The following is a 6000-nucleotide window of genomic DNA, read 5'->3' on the forward strand; positions in this document are numbered from 1 at the left end:
GTACAAGAGAGTGGGATGACGTGTCGCCAAAGTGAAAGCAACAGGTGGTAGGTTACTGCATGTAGCTGACTCGATCCTATTTATCTGAGGTCGTGATAATGAGGGTTATGTGAAGTGGAAAAAGACGTGGTCTTGAGGTGACAATTGAAAAGAAATGTCATGATGAGATTATGTCATCCCACTAGGTGAACATTTATGTCAAAAATGCCCCTATCTTCTAAGAAAGTGTCGAAATAGGCCTTTTGGGGGGACAATTTGTTAGTTGGGATTTCGACCAATGAGGAAGACCCAACAAACAAGGGAAAGTCTTGGAAGAGGTATTAGTTCGAAGGATGCAATGTCGTGGATTATTTTTTACGAACTATCATTAATTAATTATAAATTATCTCAATGATCCCAAGTTGAGCCAGATTTTTATAACCATCCATATTATTTGATTTTTCTTATCAAGTTTAAGAATACATATCAAATTGATGGCCTCCATGTCTATTGGTAATGTTAAGAATTTCATGTCGAACAATATATGACATGAATTTATGCTTATAAGGGGGTGGCATTTCTTATCCTACTAGTCAGTTTTGTAGGGTTGAGTTAGGTCGAACCACATTTCTTAACATGGTATCAAGAGTCTCGTTTAAAATTTGACGGAACACCTGCTATCAGATTTTCGTTATCGGGTCACCCACCATTTATTTTCACGCTCAAAATATACAGTCATGGGCGTAAGGAATGTGTTAAGAGTTTTATATCATACAATATATGATCTGAACATGTGCTTATAAGTGGAGGTTTATAACTCTATTCATCCTTCAACCTAGAGTTTATGTGTTGCGGTTTTAAACTCACACTAGTTAGGAATCCAATTGTCTTTCTCAGCTCTAGCAGTGATTCATTTTTCTAATTATCCAACATTCACTTTATGCATAATCTAATTAGCTGAAAGTGATGCTTTTTTATATGTCATTAGGAGATCTTTCAAGGTTGATATATGATAAACTTACAAAATCTGAGTTTGACTCATATCTATTTTTTCAATAAACTTTTTCTTTAATGTCTTATACTTTAGAAATTAATTAGTTCAAATATAATTTAATTTTGTTATTTTTTTAATTTCATCATTTTTTAATTTCATCATTCAAAAAAAATATAATTTCTTTTTTTAGAATGTGATATTTCCTTGAATTGTCAGATACTCCTATTTTCGATTATTCCTTGAATTGAATCATAATTATATCCACTATTCTGATATTCAAATTGGATAGAAATGAAATTAGAACAATGGATCTTTTTTCTTGTTAATACCTTTTTGGTTCTAACTCGGCAAGTATCTGTCAATATTACGGATAAAATCTTATTGTTCCTAGGAATCAAAAGATGGAATGTTATAAGAAAAAGTTTATTAGTCGTTGTTTAGAAATATCCAAATTTTGATTTCAAATACCCCAAATAGTTAAAACTAGATAGGATCAATAATCAATTTTAGCTCAAATGGTTTGTAGAGGAACCCTACCTTCTCTGACCCATTCAACACATGCAATTTATTTTCCGTCGATACTTCCCGCAATTTGTATTTGTACTCTTTTTGCATCTTCTTGCTCAACTAATTCAATATCTTTTTGCATTGCTTTACGAAAAAAAATTCTATTCAGTAAATGTTTGGTTATAAATTGTGCAAGAATATGAGGATCTCTATAAATATTTGAAATTTTTGTAATTCCAAGCTTGATTTTTCGGTTCACTCAATTTACTTTTTTTTTCACATGAGTATTTAATTCTTCGATTATTTGAGCCTTAACCTCTTCCTTTAATAAGTTTGGAAGTCTCATATAGATTATCACTTAAACCCTATTGATTCTTTTTTTAATCTTTATTCGTCCAATTCCATAGCCAGAGATATCGACATCGAATTCCAAGGATACATTTATCGTGTTTAGTATATAATGTAAGATACAATATCATACCATTTATCTTCTTTTACATTCTTGGAATGAATTATTGGTTGTGCAAACCAAATAGAATCATGACGTTGAGTTGCACCAAGTCTGAAACCAAACGGATGTATTTTTTGTCCCATAACCCCTTATCACTCTATATCAAATGATACATTTTATTTATCTAGTTTTTTATATATATTTTTTTCTGCTGCAGAACAAAGCAATTCAAAAAAATAGAATAACATGTCCAACTCCATAAAACATAAGTTTGATTATCATAAACCTTTCAATTTTTGAATATTATTAATATTAATTATCATTCATGCTTTGCTTGTGTTGTGACTCGACACAAATTGAGTACCTTCTTAATTAATCATCATTAATGATGATTACTAATTGTAGCTTCAAATGAATGTTAATGAAATATACGTCAACATTCATGTTGGTGATTGAAAACCACTTGATCATCAAATCAATGAATGGTAACGGTAGGTTAACAAATATCTTAACGACGAGATTTATTATCATTTTTCGCAAAGCCTCCGAAGTTTAGAGTAGGTAAAAATTCTCCCAATTTATGGCCTACAATACGATCTGTTATATAAATAGATAAATGCTCTTTTCCATTATGGATAGCAATGGTATACCCAATCATTATAGGTATAATGGTAGATTTTCTGGGCCAAATTTTTATTATTGATTTTTCTCCTTTAGTGTTAAGCTTCCGTATTTTTCTTAATAAATGATTCGCTACAAAAGGATTTTTTTCGTGAACGTGTCATAGTTGTTAATTATTCCTCTTATAATTTGTAAAAAAGTGAAAAAAAATTTCTCTTATATTTTATATTTCAATTTTTTTAAAATACAGAATCTCAAAAAAAAATTCATATAATGTCATAGTAAATTGCTCTTTTCTTTTGTAAAGATGAAGAAACAAATTCTCTTTTCTCTACATTCCATTCACTATTTACTACGGCGACGAAGAATCAAATTATCACTATATTTATTCCTTTTTCTAGTTCTTCTTCCAAGTGCAGAATAATTTTCCCTTACCACTGCTTCACTTTCAATTTTCGTTTGACCATCAAATGAAATGTGAATAATTTGTATCTTCCCGTTATTTGAAACGAGGAACACTTCGTGTTATCTCGGTGCTTAAAACAATGTTATCTTCTCCATTACTATATCTCTAGGGTCAATAATTGTATATTGGAGCATTTTTGCTTAGAAAGAAGTACTCGTGCAAGCAGGGTTGGACAAAGCGGAAGCGATAATGTTGGCTTGAGTAACGAAAACATTTGTGAGAATCCAATGCCCCGAAAACCTAAGGATTCCTCCACAAGGTTCGTCCATGGAGGGTAAGTCAGAATCTAAGATCAGGCCGAAAGGCGTAGTCGATGGACAACAGGTTAATATTCATGTACTTCCCCTTGTTGGTCCCGAGGGACGAAGGAGGCTAGGTTAGCCGAAATATGGTTATCGATTCAAGAACATAAAGTGATCCCTATTTTTTTCAGGGTAAAAAGGGGTAGAGAAAATGCCTCGAGTCAAAATTTGAGTACGAGTATGAGGCGCACGCTCTGGCGCTAAAGTAATTGATGCCATACTCCCAGGAAAAGTTCGAACGACCTACAACAAAAGGGTACTTGTATCGAAAACCGACACAGGTGGGTAGGTAAAGAATATCTAGGGTCTCGAGACAACTCTCTCGAAGGAACTCGACAAAATAATTCCATAACTTTGGGAGAAGGGGTTCTTCCTCATAAAGGGGGTCACAGTGACTAGGCCCAGGCGAATGTTTACCAAAAACACAGGTCTCCGCAAAGTCGTAAGACCATGTATGGGTGTCGTACCTCAAAAAAATGAGAACACGGCCTAGAGAAGTGTGATCACACACTCGCAATGATGGATAGAACAAAGTCGCCACCGAACTTTATTTATTCCTAACAAGAAAAGGGAAATATCGATAAAGCCCGAGAAAGAACGATAATTATTATGGTCGTCGCAACCAAATCAGGGTTCGGGAGTCGATTACGCAAGGAGAAGGTATTAGCACACCCCTCCCCCCCCCCCCCCCACATTCGTTGTACTCAACGGGAACCATTAGGTTAGTTGTGTGTGTTAGTGTTAGTTTGAAAAGTTGGGCTTTCTCAAGTTGTTAGGTGGGAAAGAAAGATTAGAAGAGAGAAGAATGTTTTTGGATTTTCAACGAAGGGGACTAAACCAAAGTTTTTTATTAATGGGCCTGACAAGATTTACAAATCCTACTCCTACGTATCTCTGGGTGCAATAGAGAACTCAAGGCTTACGTAGTTCTGGGTAGAAAATATGTATTTGTTGGTCGACTTTAGCGAAAGCTACTTTGTGTCAATCGACGAAAACATTGATGGACTACCCAAAACAAGTGGAGAAGGGGACGTTCGTATCACGGCCGAATGGATTTACATATCAACATTTACGGGCAACGTCGCAAGCTTACTCACATGTTCAAGTGGATGAAACATTGCTTTGCATCGTCTTGAAACAAAATACCTTTCATTTGAGAAAAAAGGTTTAAGGGTCGATCGCACGGCGGCGAGAAAAGAGTTTGATTGGTTTGAATGTGTTTTGAGTAATGGCGAGAACTTGGATGGGCGTGATATCTATCTCGAATCCTAGTCTGAAGAGTGTGTGGTATCCACAACATTTCATTTCCATCTTATTTGCAAAAGTATTTAATAAGAATTAAGTGTTTTTGAATTTGATTGAGAAACGGTTTGAAGAAACCGCATTGACAATTTTGGATGATGGCGAGAGCTAAGATAGGCGAGATATCCATCTCGAATCCTAGTCTCAGGAGTGCGTGGTATCCATCATGTTCCATTTCCATTTTTATTGAAAAGTGTTAAATAAGAATTAAGTATTTTTTGAGTTTTTATTGTGAAACTGGCTTGACGTTGGGTCAAGAATTTGATGAGCCGTTGAGAAAGATTAGAATGACATGGTTTGAAAGAAATGGAATGGATAGAAATGAATTGATTTGTTTATTGAGAAAATACTCGACGTTGGATCGAGTCTTTATTTTTGTTAATTTTGGAAGTGATGGATTTTATTTTTGTGTTAGTACTAAGCTAAACAATCAAGCAATAAAGAAATAAGACGGTAAAATTATTACACATCATAGGAGTGGGGATACATTTTGTCGAATGGGGACTCAAGATAGTGAAATAATTAAATCAGGCCCAATCGACGAACAAATAATGCATGCGTGTAAGTGCAAAAGGATGGTCTCATTGTAAGAAGACCCAAGAGTAAGTCATGTGAAGAAAGCAACAAACACAAAGTTATATTTACAAGATAATCAAAAATTAAATCAAAAGGAGTAAAACCGGGACATGCACGGATTAAAATCGGGATGCGAGGATGCGAATCAAGGTCACATAACGCAAAGACGTGCAAGGCAGGTGGAAATTGAGGAGCAAACAACAACTAGGTAATGTGCTCAAAGCCGATTTCCGCATATTGACAATAATCGAAATGTCATATGCGATTAATCAAAACGCGGCGAAATACTACCAATATCTCGATAAAATAATCATGGAATAACAACATGGGAATTGTTGAATCCCTAGATTAAAGATCGATGGTTAATTAATGAAAATAAATCATAGGCAAACATTAAAATCAACAAGCGTCGGAAAAATGAGAATAAAATAAAAAATGGATTAAAAATAAAAATAACATAAAAATGAAATAGTAAAAAATATAATGAAATAAATAGATAATAAGCTGTACAAGGATCGAACCCATGACCTAGTGGAAGGTCAATTGCACCCATTAATATATAGTATTAATTTTATTAAGAAAATGGAAAAATGAAGAGGAAAAAAACCATAAATGTAGGCACCAAGTATTAATATATAGTATTTTAGAATTTTAATTGAAAAAAATGATTATTTAAAAAAATGACTTGATCGTGTTAATTGAGACTGATGTCGTGACATTTATTTAATTTTTTTCTATTTTTTAAAAATATTCTATAACTAAAGTTGTGTCTCTTAATTTGTCAAAAATATTTAATTATATA

At 33.6% G+C, this 6000-nt stretch overlaps 1 pseudogene; it reads right to left on the reverse strand.

The window, feature by feature from the left end:
• Positions 1 to 1399: 1399 nt before the first annotated feature.
• On the reverse strand, positions 1400 to 2074 carry LOC127097189 (30S ribosomal protein S3, chloroplastic-like; annotated as a pseudogene).
• Between the last annotated feature and the right edge of the window lie 3926 nt (positions 2075 to 6000).

This window comes from Lathyrus oleraceus, chromosome 6 (genome assembly GCF_024323335.1).
Source record: "Lathyrus oleraceus cultivar Zhongwan6 chromosome 6, CAAS_Psat_ZW6_1.0, whole genome shotgun sequence".
NCBI lineage: Eukaryota > Viridiplantae > Streptophyta > Magnoliopsida > Fabales > Fabaceae > Lathyrus > Lathyrus oleraceus.